Source organism: Oryctolagus cuniculus, chromosome 6, assembly GCF_964237555.1.
Source record: "Oryctolagus cuniculus chromosome 6, mOryCun1.1, whole genome shotgun sequence".
Taxonomy (NCBI): domain Eukaryota; kingdom Metazoa; phylum Chordata; class Mammalia; order Lagomorpha; family Leporidae; genus Oryctolagus; species Oryctolagus cuniculus.
The window spans coordinates 117,444,554-117,469,713 of record NC_091437.1 but is presented as its reverse complement, the minus strand read 5'-3'; the positions used below and the strand labels follow the sequence as shown (position 1 = coordinate 117,469,713).

Below are 25,160 nucleotides of genomic sequence, written 5' to 3'. Positions count from 1 at the left end.
TAGCTAACCATATCCAGTGCAAGAAGTCATTAACTTAAATGACTCATAACTTGAGAACAATAGGATTTCACACCTGACCAGGAAGCAGGTTTATCAGGTTGGCTTTCTCAAACAGCTGTTTGCATTAATTAATATTAATGTAAATGTACTTTCTGAGAATGTCTAGCTTAATTATGTTTTTCAACCCATAGAATTCCAATCAAAGGGATCAGGAAATCCTCCTTAATCTCAAAGGGAATATATAACTGCCATCTCTGAGCAGAATAAATCTCTGATGGTATCCTAAGAGAAGCCTTTTATTGGAAGCCTATATGTTCTGGGCCCTGGGCGAGGTGCTGTGTATACTTTTTAATTTTCATTACAGCTCTGCAAATTGTTTCTGGCACCACGTGATCTATTTTAAGCCCGAAGATCAGATAAATTAAGCAATTTGCCCAAGGACACATAGATAAAGTTAAATAGCAGAGATGGGATTCCCTGTTCTGTCTTCTGACTTTGGACTAGTTTTTCTGTTTTCTTTTTGAGACGGGAGGATGCATTGTTGCTTGGTGAGAGAGCGTCTTTTGTAGTGGAGGCTAGATGAAGCATTTAAGGGGGAATGTTTGATTTTAAAATATTGTAGCATAGAAGGTAGAATTATCTTCTTTGGGGAAACCTGCAGGTAGAAAAACATTAGCCTTAATCATCAAGAATGATCTTGGGACCTGCACTGTGGCACAGCAGGTAAGCCACCACCTGCAGTGCCAGCATCCCATATGGGTGTGGGTTCAAGTCCTGACTGCTATACTTTTGATCCTGCTCCCTGCTAATATGCCTGGGAAAGCAGTAGAAGATGATCCATGTCCTTGGGCCCCTGCACCCACATAGGAGACATGGATGAAGCTCCTGGCTCCTGGCTTGTGTCTGGCCCATTCCTGACTGCTGCAGCCATTTGGGGAATGAACCAGCAGATGGAAGACCTTCTCTCTGCCTCTATGTCTCCCTCTCTGTAACTCTGGCTTTCAAATAAAAAAATAAATCTTCAAAAAAAAAAAATAATGATCTTGGATAAAACAGGTTAGGATGTTGGTTATTCTCTGTGTACTCCTACTTTTCTTGACAGAGTTCAATGGGAATAATAGCTATCAATGTCATTATTCTGAAAAGCCTAATAGAAATTAGTTTTACAGGTTAACTAAAGCATCATCTTTCTTGGTTTGGAAAAGGGGCTTTTGTTGATCCGAACCTCAGGTAGATGATTTTCTGGTTTGAATTAGAAAACCTGAAGGTAAATGATATAGTCAACACAATGGTTAAAATTGTGTCCTTAAAATGAATCAGATTTCTTGGTGTTGAGGTTGCTGGGTACCTATGGCTCTGCCCTAGGAAGAGGAAGACACTGTGGGAAAGCACAGATATTTTCCTTCAACCCTCACGTCTTCCCTTCCCCACCCCCACCCCTGCCAAAAGGCAGTTGATTTTTAAGAATGTGGGATGCTCTCTGTAGAAGGCCTCGTCCTGTTTTCCACATTTCCCGTTTAAAGGCTAAGTGGTAAGTGTAATCTGGGTCATTTTATTAGAATGATTCATTTAATTCTGTGTGGTTTGTTAACAGCATACAGAGTATGTGATACTCACGAAAGAAAGTAATTTGACTTTCCTAGAACATGATACTGTGTTGAAGAGTTCAGCTTTAAGAATCATGGAATCAGATAGGCATAATGCTCTCCAGGAAGGAGGGGTATCGGAGGGTGTCTTTATCGCGTGTTTATGGCTTTAAGAAGCATCTTAAGGAGCGACAAAATAAACAGCATTCTTAACAATCTGGGTTAGTTTTGACAGAGGTGCTAAGTGATTTAGAACTTGGAGAAAGGCAATTGTTGTGCTTGGGAGCATGTCATTATTTTACAGTTGAGCCTTGTGTGATTTAACTTCACTGCCTCCCTCTGGACATGTTGGCTGTAATGATTCTCAGGTTATTGGATCCGGAGTTAACAATTTATATATTTTTGCATTTGAAATGCTTAACATATGTCCTGAAAATAATAAGACTGGGTGGAAGAAAGACCTTGAATCTGACACTTTCTGTGTGAAACAGGCATTGTTTGTCATATGTTAGAGTTGTGTAAGATGCTATATTCTCAGCAGTTGCAGTAACACTTCATTTCAAAGGCCTGTTAACATTTATTTTCTTCTTCCTTTGTAGCTTTAGCATTAGTTATATTGTATAGCCCAGAGACAAAATACATAAAAGGAACTAAAATGAAGATTTTTTGTCCTCAGAAAAACACTTACTGACTTTGTATTCAATGTTTATTTTCTTCTAAACTTTCCAAGTATTCCTAATAGAAGTATTATAGAGAATTCAGAGAGTGATAGAAATCAGAGACAAAACCCAACTTCTTAAATACCCAGGCATTCTCTGCATACCTGTGTTTGCTTGTTGAGCATGAACTGGCCCCATTAGTTAATGTAGGTGTGATCAGGCATTCAAAATCTTTGGCACAAGTCCAAAACACTTGTTGACAGGAAGAGTTACCTCCTTGTTGATATTATTTAACTATTTGCCTCATAGAGGGATAAATTTCTATTTGTTATTCATTTTTATCTTGGTTTTGGTTATGTGTTCGTGGTGTACAACTTTTGATGTCACGACACTATTAAGAAACCTGCCAAAACCTCTTGGAGAGTTAGACCATTTTTTAGTGTTTTCCAGAGAGGGGAAAGATTACCTCTTTAGTACATGGAGTTGCTTTTATTTACTTGGTTCAAATTTGTGTACATATTAATCAACTATTTTCAATGGCCATGTATTTCATACTTATATTCTTGATCAGTTGGTGTTGAATTTGTGTTTTTTTTTTAGCTTTGTGATTTGAGCTTATCTTATCAATCAATATATTGTATTTTAAAATTCCATCTATCAAAAACTTAGAGCAGTGAAAACAAATCATCATTTTGCCACTCAGTAGTAGGACCATTAATAAGTCATTTGACTGTCTACCAGAGCCTTACTGTGTATCACAAGCATTAACAATTATTCTGGTTTACTTTCTACATAAAACTGTAATTATTGTGGGTGAGCTATGTAACCCTAGAAAACACAGTATATAAGCAGGAGCTTACCATAGGCGGACAGTGATGCTCTCTGGACTTAAACACAGGGGAGTGTTTGATGGGAGTTTGTTTTCTGGGCATTTGTGCTTGATGAGATTTGTCTACTTCAGATGATTTTCTTGAGATTTGCCTGTGTTTGATAGGATTTTCCAGGCCTCATGCCTTCTCTATTCTTGTGCCTATACTTTCTCTTGTTCCGGCAGTTTGTTAATTGGGAAGCCAAGTATCTAAACTTGGGATGGTGAGACAAATAAGAAAGATCATGTCTAAGTGAGATCCTGAAAAACCCAGCTTGGTTATCTCTGGTATTAATAAATGGCAGTTTAATTTGTGACATCAGTTGAGGTCCCCTAGACATTTTTCCTCCTTTGCTAGTTTTCTTGTCTCTAGGTAAGTGATTTGTCTAGAAAGCTGAATTCTGGTTAGTCTTTTATTTTAGTGTTGTATTCATTGAAAATATGGACCCTACCCTTTTTTTCCGTGTTTGAAATAGTTTAAGTATCATCAGCTCCTTGATAAAGCTGCCATTTACATTAAGATCTTGATTTCCTAGTTTTAATGATTTCATTCCTGGCTACCTGTGAGCCTGACATATAGTAGGCAATCAGCAAATGTTTGCTTAATGAATAAGTGAGTAGATGAGAGGTAGATTGGGATTCATAGATTTCCAAGGAAAGAAATAATGCCCCAAACATGTTCATGTTCATTAACAAGTTTTTTTTTTTTTTTTTTTTTTTTTTTTTTTTTTTTTTTGCTAAGTGCTATTTATAGATTAAATGTTTTCTTTCAGAGTTAAGGGGGAAAGAGCACATTTATTTGTTCTCTATATAGCATTATTGGTGACTAGCCGTGTATTAGTTAAAATTCCATGTTGGGGGCCAGCATTGTGGTGGAGCAGGCAAAGCTGCTGCCTGCAATGCCGGTATCCTATACAGGCACCTGCTCAAGGTCTCATGTCTTGGATGCTCCTCTTCCGATTCAGCTCCTTGCTAATGGCTGGGAAAGCAGCAGAAGATGACCCATGTGCTTGGGCCCCTTCTACCCATATGGGAGACCTGGAAGAAGCTCCTGGCTTCAGCTTGGCCCAGCCCTGGTCATTGCGGCCATCTGGGGAGTGAAGTAGGGGACAGAAGGTCTCTCTCTCTCTCCCCCTCTTTCTGTGTGACTCTCTTCAAATACACAAACAAAATTTGATAAAAAATCCTGCATGTCTAAGAAATCTGATAATTTATCATGGTTATTTTTCTAAAAGTATCATGCAACATGAAACACTTAAAAAATTTGTGTGATAACTACTGAAATTAGAAACAAAGGAAAAGACTTTGTGTACAGCACTTTGGGAAATGAACTAACTCTCCCTTTATCTGAGCACTTTCTTGTTGTTGGGCTATCCTTCATATCCTTCCTTTTTATTACCCAGGGAGGAAGGGTATGTTTCGTCTTCCAGCAGGCATTGAGCAAGATTTTTAGCAAAAGACAAATATTAATGAAATATTTTTATCTTTTCAGCTACACATTAAATTCATCCAACAGTTTTTCCTATCAATGATTCTAGATGAGTAGCAATTTGATAGGCTGGTAAAATTTATCTTAAAGACTTGAGAGAGACTGCCAGGATAATTTATTCAGTGTATAATATATATATTTTCTTGAGAAACATGGTTTCTTATTTTAATGCTGCTTTCCTTAAATATTTATGCCCTTTCATATTTGTTTCAACATTTACATTGGATCCTTTGAAAGGAATAGTGTAAGACTTTTGAGTGTCAGATTATGTCATGGTATAGTATATCTTAAAAGAATAATCTTATTAATTTGACAGATATTTTGTATTTCTCCTAATTCATGCCACTCAAAAATTCTTAGAAGATCAGTTTAGCTTCTCAACTGAATATCTTAGTGAAAGGATGGTACTGACAATCTGCACAAATAGAAGACCATATCAGGGTCAATTGAACCCTTTGGAAACGTGGTATAGAATGATACAGATAGGTTCTCAAAGTGAGGCTCTTGGACTAGCAACATCAGCCTCATCTAGGAACTTGTTGGAAGTACATAGTCTGTGCCCCAGAAACTCTAGGGGTGGACCTGGTAATCTGTGTTTGAATGAGCTCTTGAGATGGTCAAGCATGTTCAAGTTGTTACAAATGAGAGCTTTATCTCTCCATCTGCCTTCTAGAGAAATTTCCCTTCCTTGGCTCATATATCAACCAGTTTAGATCTTAAATGAATGAGAATCAACACAATCTATTTATTTTAAATGTTGCATTTAAAAGCAGTTTTTGAGAATTTACAATAATGTATTAGTTGACAGCCTTGGTTTCTGGTGGCATAGTTGGAGACTGTGAAAGACCAGATAGACTATGATTGAGATAGTAGAGAAAGGTGTGGATTCTGGGACATTCTCTTGTTCTGGACTTCAATTTTAAACTAGTAAGTATATTTTGGTGCAGGTAGGTATAATGTAGTGTTCTGTTGTCTCATATTGAGGCTCCTTCTAGTTATTCATAATTTTGTGGGTTTAGCCAATCTTGTTTAGGGAATATTTCTGTAGACCTCAGTTTCATAATAATGTCAAGTAGCCTTGAAAGTTTAAGCATACACAGCTTTTCCTTTTTATGTTTTACCTTTTCCACATAAATAAGCACTCAGCATAATTAGACAATGTTTCATCAGTAGTGCCTAGGGAAGATTTATTTCCTGTGTCTCGCCTGTCTTCTGTTGTTCTCTTTTGTGCTTGGTAGGCCTTCAGTAAGCATAGTCTGACACGCTTTGTGGCCTTTGCCTCCTGTGATAAAATAGATGGAAATGATTCCTGGCACCATCTGGTGAAGAGGAGCAGCCCTGGAGGACTGTGCTTTGAGAGAAAGTGACTGAATGCTAAGAAATGTGGAAGTCGAGGGACACAGGCAAAGGATTTTTTTTTAAAGAGCATGAACATTAATACATCTTCTTGAGGTTTGATGGGACATGTACTGCCTACTGCCCCATCTGGTGCTTATGATAGCATGGCATATTAGCATGCTGCAAGTTCATAATGTATTCAGGGGGAGGAAACATCCCTTGCATACCAATTGAGGCATCCTCTCTTTCAGAACTGCTCTTGAATTTCAATGATGTTTATATCTTCCAAGCCATGTCTGAACTGAGCATTTCCGCTCTGAGGAATAACATGAGTGAGTGAGTGAGCCAGTGAATGTGTGTGTGTGTGTGTGCTCTCCTATTCCTCTATTAATTCATCTTCCTCCCTTCCTTTTTTTCTTGGTGACATTACAAGTAGTTTTTAATACTATGTTGGTACATGAATTTTAAATTTTTCTCTTTTTGGAACCACATAATATTTTGTTATTACTTCACATATGGCATTTAGAACGCCGTGCCTGGTTGAATCATTTTTATGTCGTTCTGTTATAGATGGAACACTTTCTGAGGTTCAGCCTGTATCTCATTAGGTATGTGTCTCCATGGCACCTAGAGTTCAGTCATCCATTTAACCAATATTTATTTATTGAGCTCACACTATGGACCTGACACTGTTACAGATGCTAAAGAATCAATGGTGAGCATGACTGGCTAAGTCTCCTCTCAAGGCATTTGGATTTGGATTGAGAGAAGAAAACCAATAGACAAAGGAAAAGACAAAAGAGATAATATCAGATAGGAATAAACAAGGATAAGTACAATAGAAAAACAAACCAGGCTAGGGAGAGTTACTTGGAATGGGGTGAGTGGGGAGCCCATTTCGGTTGGATTGTCGAGGAAGCTGCCTTTTAGGTTTTTGCTGAGACCTGAGTGATCTGAAGATTTAGTGGCAGAGAAATCGCAAGTGCAAAAGCCTAGAGATGAGAACATGATTGGCGTGTTCAAAGGTCATGGTAGCATGAGCCAAGTTCAGGGGCCAGGTCACTGCTCAGAGTTGGAGATTTATTTTGTGTGTCTGGAAGCCATCAGAGGGTTAAGCTAGGAAGTGACATGATCTAAATTGCTTTTTGAAAGGATAAATTGAGCTGCTGAGTATCTTACACTTAGTATGCACTAACTAACTTTGTTGAAGCAATGGGGTGAGCCTTTAAATCCATTGAGGTACCCTGCTGAATTGGACTTAGCATGGATTTTAGCACCAGGAAACCTCTCTCGGAATCTGGGCTTGACAGTTGCTTTACATTTGACTTTGAAAAATGATTTAACCTTTTTTAGCTTATGTCTTCTCATTTGTTGAAAGGGAAATTTAGAAATAAAATGATGATATTCTGAAAATCAAATGAGATGATTCATTGAAACACCCAGAATAATGCTGAGCTCCTAATAGGTACCTGATACGTTATGGACACATTGACCACAATAAAGTATTTGGGATGGTTGTGAGTAGTATTTAAACAGTTGGCAATATCTGTTAGAAATTGCTTTTGGATGCTAGCAGTTACCTTCTTCATAAAATATGGCTGAAATATGGCCCTGATAATGCTCAGCAATTTACAGTCTCCTGCTCTTGATCTAGAATTATCTGAGGAAGAAATCCCAAGTAAGTTTATGGTAAAATCTATAATCAGTGAAACAACCTGGTGCTTAAAATTATTTTCTTCTTTTTACCAAAATCTATCTCAGGGAATTTGAAATTTTTTTTACAATTAGATTCTATCGTTTACCTCATACAAGTTGATTTTAAAAAAGTTCATGGAAAATGAAATTAAAACATGATTTGATTTTATTGTGAAAATTTTTGAAATGCATGCAAATAAGAGATCTTCAAAAAGTTTGTGGAAAACATGTGTTATGAAGAACTAGGCATGGGTTTCAAATTTTTTGAAACAAAATAATCTTGTCTTTTAATTCCATTTTTCCGAGAATCTTTTGCAGTACCCTTGTATATACTTAAATTCCTTTTTTTCTGAAGGTTTTTAAAAACATCATAGAAACCAAACAGCCTTATAAATTGGAGTGAAAATTGTGGTTATATGAAGCATGCTATAAAGAGTTTTAATTTATAAGATTTGATTATTAATTAATTGCATAGTTATCAGATACAACTCTTTCAAAGATAATTTTTAATGCATTCAAGTGGAGAAAATAATGAGTTCCTTAATTTTTGCATGAATTATGCACTTAATGGCAAGCAATGATCCTTCAAGTGTTTTTGTAGTGTGTGAGATAATGTTAAGCTTGTCAAAGTGTTGTGGAAGAACTGTGGGATTGGGGGTGGGAGCAGCTGTTTCTGGGAGTTGAATGTCTAAATAGAGTTCAAGTTACTATTGTCTTGGGTATAATTTTATTGAATATATATTTGTTTCTGGCAAGAAGTTCTCCCCTGGTCTGTCAGTAGGCTGGTTTTTGTGTTTTCCTTCCAAATATCAGGAAAACAAATAATGCTTAAGGAATGTGGAGGAGGAGGTGGTGTGGGTAACTTATGCAAGTTTAGTCAGCACTTGTAAGATTCTTGAAATGTTTTTTATGTCCTACAGAACTGTACAGAGCTGTTAACATCTGTATGTTGTGTGAGAGAAGTCAAATTTATCACCACTGTATTCTTTCTGGAATGTAAGAAGAGAAAGGGAAAGTAGAAAACCTATGGAAGATGGGGAGGTGGGAATCACAGTTCAGAATAAAGCAACTGGATATTGACTCCAAAGATTTATTATTTTCCTTAGTTAAGTACTACTCATATTCTTAACATCATTTTTGAGAGTTGACAGGTTTGCAGAGTTTCAGGAAAATTCAGAGGGGATAGTTATCTCACTGTGAAACAGCCTTTATGGAACTTCTTAGGTCATCCCAGGTATTGTCTGTCCACATCCTGTGTGCATTCTAGTTCTTTCCTGTGGGATGCCACAATTGCAGATACTTATATAGTATTTGTTTTCCTAGAGGAAGAGGGGAAAGAGAAAAACCATGATGACCAGGTGAGATAGGTGCATTGATAAATCTGTGTTGGGTCAGCCAGGACACAGCCCTCACAAATAGACACCTGCATGGTAAAGGGCCATGTCCGAGTAGGTCCCATACCTCCCCATTTTTATTTGTTTGGTTTAGATGATGAAATATTGCCTATAAGTGAACATATTTTCAATTTCAGTTACTTGGCAAGTGTGGCCTTTATTCTGGCCAATTTCCCTTACATGTTTTTCAGTTTCCAGTGGTAGAAACAGCTCTCTGTCACCCCCTCCAAACTTTTTTCCTAGGACAGATTGAAATATATGCTAAACATAGTCTGCTCCTGTAAAATGAACACCTGACCTTCAAAAGACCAAGTTGGCTGTCAAATGAGTGCCTCTGCTTTTCTCTTTCCTCTTCCTTCCAAACCCAATCTCCTTCCTTTTGTCTTTCCTTCCACAACAAACGTTACAACAGAAGGTACAGTTTTTTTAGGAATTGAAATCCTTGACAAGCTTTAGTCATTCTAAAATATATAGTTGCAGATATAGTCTTAATGATCTGTCAGACTTTAACCCAAATTTGAGTGTGAAGGGAGATAAAGGCCTAGATATCACTCACTGACACATCCTACGTTTTGAGCAAACCAGGAATACTTAAGGGTCTGAAAAACTGTATCGAATATTCATTAAAGCCAGCAATGTTAGTTTTAAATGTCTCCATTTAAAGTGAATTTTCTTAAAAAATAGATGACTTGAATTGGCAGTATTGTTATACCTTGATGCATATTGAACCTATACAGATTATTCTCTTTATGTGGTCTTTTTTGATAATCCAGGCAACAGAATCTTTAACGAATTCTGTGAAAACTTTTCTTAAAAGACTGCTCAGCTGCTCAGCACTCAGACCGGTGGTTGGTTTCCTTTCCGTTGTAAACTCCTGCAGTTTAGGCAGGTGTGTGGCAGATGTTGGAGGAAGTGGGTGAATAGGCTAAGTGGGCGTGGCATCCTTTGGCCTTAGATAACCAGGGAAGCAGTTTCAGAGCAAATGTTTGAGAGTGAGCACTGTTATCTTTCATTCCTTTAAAGCCATAGGGCCTAGTACAGTGTTTTACAAATAATATGGGTAATAAATGTTGCAGAAAAATACCTGAGAGTTCAATGATTATGGTACTATAATTTGTATGTTTATTCTGTCTGTCATGCAGCTAGTATTTATTTATGGCTTTTAATACGTGCAGCAACTTTTCTGGTCACTGGGGTTGGCTCTGTGAGTAAAAAGGTGAAATTCCTTCATGGAGTTTACATTCTGTTGCATGTAGAGGGTGGGGGAGAACAGAAACAGACAATAAATGATAAAATATTAGTGAATTCTGTGATGTGTTAGAAGATGAGAATTGTGTGAATATCAGGCAAGGCGAGGAGGGTTCCTTAAGTTGTTGCAGGTGCAGGCGATCAGGTGTCAGTTTTAATTTGCTTGAACTGGGACTTTTTTTTTTTTAAGGTTGAAAAGCAGAGTGATACAGAGAAAGAGATGGAGGGAGGGAAAGAGACAAAGAGAGACAGAGATACACAGAGAGAGACAGGGATATCTTCCATCTGCTGGTTCATTCCCCAAAAGGCTGCAACAGCCAGGTCTAGGCTACACTGAAACTGGAAGCCAGGAAACCCATCCTAGTCCCCATGTGGGTGGTAGGCACACAGCACTTGGGCCATCTTCTATTGCCTTCCCTGGGTGCATTAGCAGGGTGCTGGATCAGAAGCAGTGCAACTGGAACTTGAACAAGCTCTCTGACATGGGATGACAGTATTATAAGTGGAGGCTTCACTCACTGTGGCACAACACCAGCTCCAGAGCAGACTTTTAAAAACGTACTTATTTTCATTTATGGAAAGGCACAGAGAGAGACAGAGATCTTACATCTTCTGATTCACTCCAGTGTGTCTATAATATCAGGGGCTGGGCCAGGAGGAAGCCAGGAATTTGCAACTCAGTCTGGGTCTACCATGTGGATGGCAGGGACCCACGTACTTGAGACATCATCTACTGCCTCCTGGGAGCACATTAGCAGGAACCTGGATTGGAAGCAGTGAACCCAGAACTCAGACCAAACACTCTAATATGAGATGCAAGCATTCCAAGTGGCATCTTAACCGCTGCATCAAATTTCTACTCGTGAGCAGAGATGTGAGGGAGGTAAGGGAAGGAGCCGTGGGGTTTTATGAGAAAAGAACCTTCTAGACCTAGAGAACATAAATAAGACTGGAGTGTGGTGTGGATCATTTGGCGAATGGGAAAGTGAACAGTGTTCCTGGGTTAGATGTAAGGATGGAAGAGACTTGGAGATGAACCTCAGAGAGGTGGCCGGGGCAGTGAAGGGAGATCTCAGGGAGCTCTTTGAACAATTGAAAGGACTTTCCTATCTGATAGGGTTTTAACACCTATCCCAGATACTCTTGGCTGTGTGCATTTTTAGCTTTCTCTGTGTGTTGTCCTAGATTTAGATGTTCAAACAGCATCTCATGCAGAAGATCTCACTGTGCCTTGTTCTTCTATTTATTATTCAATGCATTATGCAGACATTTATTTTACTAACATTGGTGTTAATTTCACTTTGTGTTTTTATGGTTCTTTCCATGCAGGGGCAATTTTTTTTAAAAGATTTATTTATTTATTTGAATGGCAGAGTTAGTGAGAGAGAGGGACCTTCCATCTGTTGGTTCACTCCCCAAATGGTCACAACAGCCAGGGATCGTCCAGGCCAAAGCCAGGAGCCGGGAGTTTCTTTCAGGACTCCATGTGGGTGCAGGGGCCTAAGCATTTGGACCATTCTTTACTGCTTCCCCAGGCACATTAGCATGGATCTCAGTTGGAAGTGGAGCAGCCAGGACTCAAACCGGCACTCATATGGGATGCTGGCATTGCGGGCAGTGGCTTAACTCACTTAGCCACAGGGCTGGCCCCAAGGTGGGGGAATTATTTAACCTAAACACTACTCTACCTAATGCTGGTCAAGGCTGAGTGTTAAGTTTTTCTTGGGTCCCGAATGTTATAATCTCATATTTTAAAACCTATTTTAAGTATGAGGTACCAAGAAACAGGTACCTTAAATGATGGTACATTGATAGCAAAGTTGGAGTAATAGTAGTAATCTTTGTGTAAATCATGTGTTTGTATTCTGGGGGATGTATTATGACTTAATACAAGCTATGGCTTAGAATCTGCTTTTATGTTTTTTTCCTCTCTCTCTTTTTCTGTTTGAGAACTAGTTTTACAGTTAAGTCTCATAATACAACTCATTGAGGACAGAGGTCCTGCATGGGGAGTTAGTGCACAGTGACACCTGTTGTTAATTTGCATTTCTCTTGATAAGTAGCATGCATACTATGGACTGTCATGTCAGTCTCTCAACACCCCTGAAGTGATTTAAGCAAATACCCTAGTTCTTTAACATAGTAGAACTCTAGTGTGTGATACAAGTCTTTCTTTGAAGACAGTAGCAGTCTGAAATGATATATGAGTAGACACACAGGTAGGTATGGATGAAATATTTGTGTCCTTTGGGAGAATGTGAACCATGGTGTAGAGTTCCTGTGTGGCATGGGCATACTCAGTTTAACAATCTGAATAACTTCCTTGGACCCAGTTAAATTTTCTCACCATCTTAAAGTTGCTGACCATATCAAAGTCCCTGAATGATAGTGGCTATGTAGGCATTGTCTCAAAGTGTAGCTGAGTTTTAATGGCTGCACAGAAGGCAAGATTCAACTTAACAAGACGATATTTGAGTATTGATTTCATGGAAGAATTTTTGCCAAGGACTTTTTTGTAGGAATTTCAAAGAGCAAAAGATACAGTCTTCACATTGAAGGAACTAGAGTCTAGGAAAGGGTGTGAAGTTGAGATAATGGTTGTTCTGGAGATCCTGAGAGTTAGGAGCATGGTGAATAATTAGGAGGAAATTCCAAGAGATGGTGAGGGTCCATATCAGCAGGAAGGATTTTTAAAATGTTGAGAAGTAGGAGTCTATAGGTTTGAAGTTTCATTGCGCTAATATTACTATTTGGGAAAATGTGAACAGAATTAAGGATGTAGCTGACATTTTGAGCCTGGGTGACACACAGGATTGTTGTGGCTCAGTGGAAATGAGCAAATCAGCAGGAAGCACTGCTTTTTTTTTTTTTTTTAAAGGATTTATTTATTTATTTGAAAGTCAGAGTTACATAGAGATGGAGAGGCAGAGAGAAAAAAAGAGAGAGAGAGGGAGAGGGAGGGGGGAAGAGAGAGAGAGAGAGAGGTATTCTATTCTCTGGTTTACTCCCCAGCTGTCAGCAACAGCTGGAGCTGTGCTGATCTGAAACCAGTATCCAGGAACTTCCTCTGGGTCTCCCACCAGGGTACAGGGGCCCAAGCACTTGGGCCATCTTCCACTGCTTTTTGACGCCATAGCAGAGAGCTAGATTGGAACTGGAGCAGCCAAGACTTGAACCAGCGCCCACATGAGATGCTGGCACTGCAGGTGGCTGCTTTACCTGCTACACCACTGCGCTGGCCCCAGAAGCAATGGTTTCATGGAATGAATAATTTTGCCAAAATGTTGAATTTGAGATTTTTATAATAATAGGAACCATTCTGCAGACAGTTGGGTATTAGAGTGGTAGCTTGGGTGAAGGGTTGAGTTGATATAAATTGAAATGGAAAAAACAAGTTATACATAGCTGTGATTGGTAGACAATTTTGAGAAAATAGAAAATATCAGATTAATGTTATCATTAATCTAGTTATCAAAGCTTTGAAATCCCATTGCAATGATATTGTGGTTTATTTGATGGCACATAAATTCCCATATTGGAATTAATTTTTTCCATCTATTTGCATTTTATACTTTCTCATGTTTCCCATTTTTTAAAAAGATTTTATTTATTTATTTGACAGGTAGATTTACAGACAGTAAGAGGGACAGACAGAGAGAAAGGTCTTCCTTCCATTGGTTCACCCCCAAAATGGCCACAACGGCCGGAGCTGCACCGATCTGAAGCCCGGAGCTGGGTGCCTCTTCCTGGTCTCCCTCTGCAGGTGCAGAGGCCCAAGCACTTGGACATCCTCCACTGCTTTCCCAGGCCATAGCAGAGAGCTGGACTGGAAGAGGAGCAACGGGACCAGAACCGGCACCCATATGGGATGCCGGTGCTGTAGGATTAACCTAGTGTGCCACGGCATCAGCCCTTTTCCCATATTTTTGAGATGGCATTTTTTTAAAACTTTTATTTAATGAATATAAATTTCCAAAGTACGACTTATGGATTACAATGGCTTCCCCCCCATACCGTCCCTCCCACCCACAACCCTCCCCTTTCCCACTCCCTCTCCCCTTCCATTCACATCAAGATTCATTTTCGATTATCTTAATATACAGAAGATCAGCTTACTATACATTAAGTAAGGATTTCAACAGTTTGCTCCCACACAGAAACATAAAGTGAAAAATAATAGATGATTTTTTTAGATGATGATGAAATCAGATCAGACCTATTGTCATGTTTAATCCCAGTGAGAGTCAAGTTGGGAATTGAGTTGGGAATTGATAATTTCTTCTTTTTTTTTTTTTTACAGAAGATCAGTTTAGTATGCATTAAGTAAAGATTTTAACAGTTTGCACCCCCATAGAAACACAAAGTGAAATATATTGTTTGAGTACTCGTTATAGCATTAAATCTCAATGCACAGCACATTAAGGACAGAGATCCTACATGAGGAGTAAGTGCACAGTGACTCCTGTTGTTGACTTTACCAATTGACACTCCTGTCTATGGCATCAGTAATCTCCCTACGCTCCAGTCATGAGTTTCCAAGGCTATGGAAGCCCTCTGAGTTCTCCGACTCTTATCTTGTTTAGACAAGGTCATAGTCAAAGTGGAGGTTCTCTCCTCCCTTCAGAGAAAGGTACCTCCTTCTTTGAAGACCTGTTCTTTCCACTGGGATCTCACTCACAGAGATCTTTTGCCAGAGTGTCTTGGCTTTCCATGCCTGAAATACTGAGATGGCATTTATACTACTATTAGTTATCATAGCTTTGCTTACATCTGTGAATACCTCCCCTTTCCTCTTTCTGAATCTCTTATCTAAGTCTTATGTTTAACACTATTTTGTTATTTGTATTTAACTTCCTCGTGATGAAATTTGTTGACTCCTGTGTATCCTTGCTTGAACTATGAAGTTGGGCTCTTCAGTCAAGCAAAACTAGGCCTGAATTCCTCATCTGCTCTATTTCTACTTTTTCTTGTTTCACTTAATTCATCTTGTCTATTAAAAGTAATCATACAAAGTGTTTAATACATGCTGACACTCAGTAAGTGGTTGGTGAAGTAGTAGTGGGGATGATGGCACAGATTGGCATCCTTTATCCAAAATGCTTGAGATCATAAGTATTTCAAATTTTGGATTTTTTCAAACTGTTGAAATCCTTACTTAAGGTATACTAAGCTGATCTTCTGTATATTAAGATAATTGAAAATGAATCTTGATATGAATGGAAGGGGAGAGGGAGTGGGAAAGGGGAGGGTTGTGGGTGGGAGGGACGGTATGGGGGGGGAAGCCATTGTAATCCATGAGTCGTACTTTGGAAATTTATATTCATTAAATAAAAGATTTAAAAAAAATTTTGGATTTTTTAAGATTTTGGAATATTTGCATATATAATGAGCTATCTTGGGAAGAAGACCCAAGTCTAAAGATAAAATTCATTAATGTTTTATATATACTTTATACACATACTTTAAAGGTAACTTTATACCTATTTTCAATATTCCTGCAATTTTTTTTTTAATTTGAGAGGTAGAGAGACAGGCAGACAGAAGGAGCTCCCATCTGCTGGTTCACTCCTCAAGTACCTGCAACGGCTGGGGCTGGGGCTGAAGCAAGGAGCCCAACTACTTGAGCCATCACTGCTGCCTCCCAGATTCTTGATCAGCAGGAAGCTGGAGCTAGGAGTTAGAGCCAGGAATTGAATCCAAACACTCAGATGTGGGATATGGACATATAACCAAATCTCAACTGCTAGGCTAAATTCCTGCCTACTGCTCTTGCATTTTGACTAAGAGTTCTGGCATGGAATTTTCCACTTGTGGCATCATGTCAGCATTCAAAAAGTTTCAGATTTTGGAGCTTTTTGGATTAGGGATGCTCAGTCTAGTATTAATATTTATTTTAGTTAAATCTCATTAGGTTTACCCATGCTTCTGTATGTTGTAGACATGGATATATAAATAGATTAGGGTTCATCCATGAAACATGAGGTTAACTCAGCCTATCTCTTCATAGTGTTCATTTTACCATCTCTTGCAAAAACTAAGACACAATAGGCTTATGCCCTCTTAGGTCCATTTTTCTTTTCTTCGTTTCTTAAAGATTCATTTATTTATTTGAAAGTCAGAGTTATGCAGAGAGAGAAGGAGAGGCAGAGAGACAGAGGTCTTCTGTCCACTGGTTCACTCCCCAATTGGCTGCAACAGCCAGAGCTGTGGTGATCTGAAGCTAGAAGCCAGGAGTTGCTTCTGGGTCTCCCACGTAGGTGTAGGGGCCCAAGGACTTGGGCCATCTTCTGCTTTCCCAGGCCATAGCAGAGAGCTGGAGTGGAAGTGGAGCAGCTGGGACTAGGACTGGTGCCCATATGGGATGCCAGCATTGCAGGCATAGACTTTACCCTCTATGCCACAGCGCCGGCCCCTGTTTTGTTTTTCATAGATGCTACTCCTGCTCTAGTGTTGAGTTCTTCTGAGAACTTGCAGGAGTTACATGGGTTTTCTCTTTCACCCAACATGAATACAGTCAACTGTCATTTACCTTGTGTTTATTCAGAGTGTTTTCATTTTGACCTTTTCACCAGTGCTTCTTGTCATTTGCCCATTTCACTATTAATTTCTGTACAGGAGAATGATCAAGGGAGGTGATAAAATATGAAAATAAGATTAGTTAGTGTTGGTTCATTTTTGCTACTCACCAAGAGTCTTTGGAGCAGGAAGGAAAGGTGTATTATTTACTCTGAGCTTTGTCTGAATTTCTGTTTGTCCATCCATCCATTTGTTTATGCATGCCATTTCTGCCTCCTGTTAGCATGGATAGGAAGAAGTGGACATTGTCTAAGTCAATTAAGCATCTGATAAGGAATTTATAAGCTTTGGAATAAATTCACCCTAAGGTTTTTGTGATTGTGATTTTTAAAAAAGATTTATTTATTTTTTGAAAGAGTTATATATAGGGAGAGACAGAAAGAGATCTTCCATCCACTGTTTTATTCTACAAATGGCAGCAATAGCTGGAACTGGGCCAATCCAAAGCCAAGAGCCAGAAGCTTATTCCAGGTCTCCTACATGGGTGTGGGGACCCAAATACTTGGTCCATTTTCCACTGCTTTCGCAGGTTCATTAGCAGAGAGTTGGATTGGAAGTGGAGTAGCCAGGACTTGAACTGGCACCCATATGGGATGCTGACACTGCAGGCCATGGTTGTAATCCACTGTGTCACATAACTGGCCCCAATTGTGATTATTTTAAAAATTATGATTAATATTGTCTTCTCAAAGTTCCAAGGAAAATACAACTGAAAACTTCCATTAACCATCTTTAATGTAATACTATCTATGTTACTGTAAGAAACATAAAATAGTTGTATTTTTTATTTTGTCATTTACTTAAAAATTTTGTTGATGCATATTTATTAAATTTTATGGGATAAGGAGTTATAGAGACTTTTTGTAACATTTCTTGAAGTTTTGCCATTGCTTTCTGGAATTTTTCTTTGTTGGCAAGATTGGGTCTCAGGAATAACAAGTGTTTCATATTTGGAAATGGATTTCAGAAATTAAGTTTGAGGATACTTGAAGATACCTCAGAAGACTGATATTAGTTTTCTTTGTCTAACTGTGGAGATACTCAACAGAGAGCTAGATCACAGATTTGTTGAGCAGAGATGAATACACAGGAAATCTTCATGTAAAATTGTGAATGATTGTTAAAATGTTTTCAGTGGCTCACTGTAAGGAAAAATGTGTGGTATCAAGAGAAAAGAAATACTGGGGAATACCATGCACAAGGAGAGATGGAGAGGGAAAGGGACTGTTATGGACTGTTGAGATATTCAAGTGTACTTAAAACAAGGTGACAAACAGGAGGGATCTGCACTGTGAAACACTTCAGGGGGAATAGTCATTGAGATAGGTTAATTGCTTTTTGGATTTGACCTTCCAGAGGGAAAGTACTCACAGGTACATTTGTTGGAACTTATTTGTGGTGGATTGCAAAGTGGATGACTGTGGAAGAGTGGAGGATACACCATCCACACTAAGATGGGGGCTTTGCTTTTTCTTCATGAGAGAGACTCCAGCACACATTGGTTTCTAGAAGAACCAGACAAAGTAGATCTGGTCAGGGTGAAGATAAAGGAGATGCTGGCATGACTGGTAGAATGAGGTCTGTGCCTCTTTGAAGCCTAGAGCCATAGGTGCAGGTGAACAGGAATTGAAAGTGTGAGTTTTGCAGGGGATTATGCCTGATGAGCTTACTTTGTCTTTTAAGTACCTCCAGAAAAGAGTATAACAATTTGGCTGGAGAGTTGAGGTGAGTCAAGTGATGTCTTCAAGAGTAGTGCAGCATCTTTTTTTTTTTTTAAAGATTTTTTATTTCTTTATTTGAAAGGCAGAGTTACAGAGAGTCAGAGAGAGAGAGAGAGAGAGAGAGAGAGAGAGAGAGAGAGGAATAAGGAAGGAAAGGGAGGGGTCTTCCATCCAAGGGTTCACTACAACAGCAGGAACTGCACCCATCTGAAGCCAGGAGCTTCTTCTGGGTCTCCCACACGGGTGCAGGGGCCCAAGCACTTGAGCCATCTTCTGCTTTTCCAGGCCATAACAGAGAGTTCGATCAGAAGTAGAGCAGCTGGGACTACCGGCACTGCAGGCAGTGGCTTTACCAGCTATGCCACAGTGCCAGTCCCAGTTTTTCTTTTATTAAGTCTAAACATGTCAGTGATATATGTCTTATGCCTAGTAGGCATTGCAATGCCTTTTCTGGGTATAAATATAATTTTTCATGGCTCAGAGTTCAAAATCCATGTTTTCTATGGAAGTGGCCAAAGGACGGCAGCAGCTTTTCTTCACTGCGGTAGCTCCTGAGTCTTTGACAGAATGTAGGATTGGTTCTGCCTTGTGATCTGTGTGCTCCATATGCCTCCATCCCAGGGCTGGAGGTTGCTAGTGCAATGTCTTTTTCACTCAATGACTTGTCTTGCTTCACCTTGTCTGGGGCTGTACCAGGCTGGATGTTTTGGAGCTCAGTCTTTGACAGTCTTCCTTCTTCACTTTCTCTGGCTTGTTTGGCTGTCTTCCTCTTTGCTTTGTTCCACTACACATTTATCCTGGACCTCAAGATGTGTGACAACTGTTAACCCTGCCTTTGTGTTTCTGGTTTATGACACTTGCCTGTTTCTTTTCCCACTGGATTTATAACCAACTCACGCTCTATATTGCCCTGATGACAGTTGGATTCCTGTCTTCCTTGTTTGTTTCCACAGATATTTTTGAGTACTTCTGTGCCAGATACTGTGCTATGACTGGTATATCCCAGTGCTCTGGGGTGGGAGGGTGAGTAATCTCCAAATAAAAAAACCATAAAATAGTGTTGAATTTTTTTCTGCAGAGTATGGTAATGGAAAATAAGGGATGAAAATAATGCTTGAATTAGGATGGCCAGGGTAGGGCTGATCCCAAGGAGGTTTTGATTTTGTTGAAACCTAAAAGATATAAAGGAGCTAACGATTTATAAAGGAGAAAAGAGATAATATTTTTGGAGTATTTATTATAGATATCCCATAGGCATTGGAACACACATCTCTCTCTCTCTCATATATATATATGTATATATAGATGCACGCACACACACACGCATATATATATATATATATATATATATATATATATATATTTCTATCTCTATCTCTCTATCTGTAACTGCCTGGAACTGTTTGTGATACTTTTATGTCTTTCCTACTGGCTTCTCCTTGGTTCTTAGTGGCTTCTGTAAGAGCTATTAAAGATGATCCTTTAAATTAATTCAGAGAGGGACCTTATTTGTTTGGGTTTTCTTTTTCCCCTTTAGGCTATTACCTTAAATGCAACTACTACTAAATACCTAGCAGAAGAAAAGGAAAAGACAAAAAGTGTGTTTCCTTCATTCAGTTGGACTGTGTTTCTCCTCTGCCCATACTGTCTCCCGTATCAGCATCAGTATCTTCTCAGGGTAGTGATTATTCATGGGTCATGATGGATATGTATTCATGCATTGATGGGGAATTTTATTTCAGAACTCCTTAGCTGATTACAATCTACTAGCCCATTCTCCTAACCCAGTTGGATCATATATATATTATATGTATATAATATATATATTATGAGAGAGGGAAGAATGAGAGGGAGAGGGAGAAAGAGAATGAAGTTATGAATTATATGAATTATAATATATTATAATTATATGAATTAGTTCAAGTTGTTACTGGACCTGTAGTCCAAGAAGTAGACATTTGGAATGGATCTAAAGCTCAGGACTTTGGGGCTAAGTGGATGTCACGATCTAATATCTTTGGCCAAGCAACAGTGTACGAGTGCCAGATTTCTTGTGGAAGAGAGGAAAATAGGGAGGTACTAAAGGAAAGTAAACAAAGGATTAACAGGGGGACTCAGAAGATAAATTGTGCTGGCCTCCTAGTTTTTCCTAGAGTCAGCCCAGGTAAGCTTAAGTTAACATATCCACTAGGAAAACATCTAGCATTTTCTTGCTAGTCCAAGCTTGTACATGTTTCCTTAGAGAAAGGAGATGAAGATAAGATTATGTGAAATGATTTGTTAATCTTCAGAAACCCTTCTGAGGCATCCTGCCCAGTAGTTTTGAGAAAGGGAAAGGCACTCAGATACGCAATGATCTCTCAGAATAGAAGTTTCCAGCATTTTTTTTTTCTTGTTGCAGCTCAAGGAATGTTGGTATTCATGATCACATTGGGCTTCTACAGTAGTATAGATCATATTCCAAAAATTCTGTCCTTTTGCCTTTTAAGGAAGTTGTGGTGATGCTATTATAGAGATGATTTTGGATATGTCCTAATTTGAGTTATTGTTAGTAACAAGTTAATAATAACATGGTGAGCTTGTGATCGAGATCAAGTTTCTTTGTATCTGGACATTTATTAGTTTTGTGATTAATTTCTATGGTGAATAGTGTTAGGGAAATTGTGTTTTTGAAAATGACCTTATAGATTAGCAAGCAACGGTATTCATTTGTCCATGAAATACTCTTTGGCAGTTGTCTGTTACTATTTTTTTTAAAAGAGTTATTTATTTATTTGAAAGTCAGAGTTACACAGAGAGAGGAGAGGCAGAGAGAGAGAGAGAGAGATCTTCCATCCGATGGTTCACTCCCCAATCGGCCGCAACGGCCAGAGCTGCGCAGGTCCAAGGTCAGGAGCCAGGTGCTTCTTCCAGGTGTTCCACGTGGGTGCATGTGCCCAAGGACTTGGGCCATCCTCTACTACTTTCCCAGGCCACAGCAGAGAGCTGGACTGGAAGAGGAGCAGCCGGGACCAGAACTGGCGCCTATATGGGATGCTGGCGCTTCAGGCCAGGGTGTCAACTTGCTGCACCACAGTGCTGGCCCCACTATTTGATTTGATTTCTTCCCATTATTCTGCATGGAATCAGAGAAGACATTTCATATATGTACATATATATATATATATATATAAAGATTTATATATATATAAAGATGTATATATATATAAATATTTATTTATTTATTTGAAAGGCATAGTTACAGAGAGGCAGAGGTAGAGAGAGTGAGAGAGAGGTCTTCTATCTGTTAATTCACTCCCCAGATGGCTGCCACGTGTTTCCCACGCGGATGCAGGGGCCCAAACACCTGGACTATCCTCCACTGCCCTCCCAAGCCACACCGGAAAGCTGGATTGGAAGTGAAGCAGCCAGGACTTGAACCAGCACCCATATGGGATGCTGGCACTGCAGGCAGTGGCTTTACCCACTATGCCATAGTGCTGGCTCCCAGAGAAGACATTTCTAGTGCTATATGAAATATAAATGATTCCTAGGAAATGGATAAAAATTTAGGTTGTCATCTTAATTTAATAACATATTTACCCACATTGAAAGTATAAATACAGATGAGGCTGCATTAAGGACTTCTTAACATGAAATTTATTTATGTGTAAACTTGAGACACATCCTGGAACTTAAGGTGGTGTGTGAATTATAAAACGTGTCATTCAAACTGTTGCTAGCCAGAATTTTATGGTTTTCTGTTTCTGAATGGTTTTCCTGACATTAAAAGGTATGCTTGCTTTCTAAAGTGTCTTTAAAATAAGGGAGACAGGCCAGCACTGTGGTGTAGTGAGTAAAGCTGCTGCCTGTGATGCCAGGATCCCATCTGAGCACTGGTTTGTGTCCCAGCTGCCCCACTTCGGATCCAGCTCACTAATGGCCTGGGAAAACAGTGGAAGATGGCCCAAGTGTTTCAGTCCCTGCCACCCACGTAGGGGACCCAGGTGAAACTCCTGGTTTCTGCTTGGCCCAGCCCTGGCTGGTGCGGTCATCTGGGGAGTGAACCAGTGGATGGAAGATCTTTATCTTTCCCTCTTTCTCTGTACCTCTTTCAACTAAATTAACGAATCTGTAAAATAAGTAAATAAAATAATGGAGATGAAAAGATGCATTAGAATATATACATGCAGATATTTCTTTGCTAAACAGAATTCGAGCTTCTGTCCTTAGGGAATATTTATTAGCAGTTAATTAATTAGGATATCTTCTCTGAATTACCTTATTAATTAAAATAAGGTCAAAGACCTGCATGAAAAATTATATTATACAAAATATTAGCAGGTAGAGAATTTGTTAAATGATGAATGTAAAAATGGAATTGAATAAAATTTGTGGACTTGGTTTCCATACAAATTGATTATAAATTATAAATTACAAAGTGCCTACACAGAGGCAAGGAAAAGTCTTCATTTAAAAATAGCTTCAATTCTCAATTAGTGTGTAAATAATATTATATGTAAGGAATTTGATAGACTGAACTTGTTTTTGGTAACCTTGTAAGGGACTTAATTTTTTAATATAGCACCTTTATGGAGAGGACTGTGTTTTGTTGCATGGTGATCCCTGAATGATTTATACAGAATTGTGTCATTTATCTGGGGATTTTTTTCTTATGGTTCTTTAGTGGCAATCTTGTGGATTTTTCCCCTAGGGGATCTCCAGATCTTTTCCTTTCTGTCTGCTACTATGTGTGGACTTATTATTACTAAGATAGCATTCATTCTTTTATTCAAGAAACATTGATGCTAAGCTCTGTTAGATGATTGGAACACTGAGGTGAATAAGGCACTTGTTCCTGTTGTGTGTTTAGGGGTTCTCATGTGCTGGGATGCCTGTGGAGAATCCTTGTCCCTGCACCTATCCCCTTGCCTTCTGCTTGTCCTAAATCCCATGTTTATTTCTTCAGTTTTAAACTAAGAACCTTTGATAGAGTTCCAAATAAAGTCTATTTTCCCCTGGAGAGGTGCATTTCCAGAAAAATCTAAATTGATTTTAAGGCACACAGTTATTTTATACATCACTCACAAAGAAGAAAACGGCTGCCACTAAGCATGACACAGTGCTTTGATTTCATGAGTTCAAGTACTCATCCCCGTTTTCAAGATGATAACAAGGAGAAAATGTAGAGGTCTGAAAATTTTTAAGTATACTGTGCAACTGAGCAAAAAATTTATGAGCAAACTGTGACTGTTTGACAAAGCTTTGTACCATTGAGAACCACTGACTTAAGAGATGGGTACTCAGTAGTCTGATCTAGATCCTTCACATCTACATCCTTTTAGATTTATTGATACACAAACACATGCACATCCACCCATCATTTTGAATTGTTCTTTTCCAAACAGAAGATCTTGAAAAGCACCCCTTGTAAAAACACCCCTCCCCCACTTAATATATTTCAGAAATAAATATAAATATACATTTTATTGTATTTCACTGTTTGGTTGTGGTAGAATTTGAATTGTTGGGCCAGCATTGTGGCATAGCAGGTAAAGCCACTGCCCAAGACACCAGCATTCCGTATGGGTGCTGGTTCATATCCAACTGCTCCACTTTCAATCCAGGTCCCTGATAATGGCCTGGGGAAAGTGGCAGAAGGTGGCCCAAGTGTTTGGGTCTCTGCCACCCACACGGCAGGCCAGAATGAAGCTCCAAGTTGTGCTTGCTTTGGAAGCACATATGCAGAATGAAGCTCCAAGTTTTTGGCTTTTGCCTGGCCCAGTGCTAGCTGTTTCCATTATCTGGTGAGTGAAACAGTAGATGGAAGAAGATATCTCTATTTCTCCCCATGCCTCCCCCACCCCTTTTTCTGTAACTCTTTCAAAATAAATAAATAAATCTTAAAAATGACAGAAACCAACATTCATGTATTAATATTAAAAATGTTTTGAATTGTTAAATACCCATTGTCAGGTTATTTCCAATCTCTTCTTCATTAATATCTTCATACACTTGAACTTATTTAGTTGGGTTAATTTCCAGGGTAGAATTGATGTATTAAAGGATATATATAATCTAGGAATTACTGTATATATTGACTAATTGTTGCAAAAGAAAATTTTTATTTTTCAAAAGATATATACATTGTCAGTCTGTGCTCTTAACTAATGCCATATTATCATTAAAATTCATTATTTTGTTAGATGAAAAGATGACCTTGTTCTAATAATTAAAAAGTATTAGTATAAACTTGTCCTCATAGAGTTAAAGCTCTTTATTTCTTTTGTGTGTTTTCTGTATCTTTTCACATATTTTTCTATTGGGATATTAAACTTTTAATTATTGACTTAATGGAGATCTTTATATAGAAGGATACCAATCTGTTGTTGCTACTTAACAAATTTTTTTTCCTGGCTTGTCACTTACCTTTTATTTTATTTATAGTATTCTTCACTATCTTCAAATTCATTTTTAAAAAAGATTTATTTATTTATTTGAAAGAGTTACACAGAAAGAGAAGGAGAGGCAGAGAGAGAAAGAGAGAGAAAGGGAGGGAGGGAGGGAGGGAGGTCTGTCTGTCTGTCTTCCATCCGCTGGTTCACTC

At 38.7% G+C, this 25,160-nt stretch overlaps 1 protein-coding gene across 7 annotated transcripts in view; it reads left to right on the top strand.

Moving 5' to 3' along the window:
- Window positions 1–25,160, top strand: part of RUNX1T1 (RUNX1 partner transcriptional co-repressor 1) — a 153,221-nt gene that overhangs the window by 46,531 nt on the left and 81,530 nt on the right. The gene's annotated exons all lie outside the window — the stretch shown is intronic.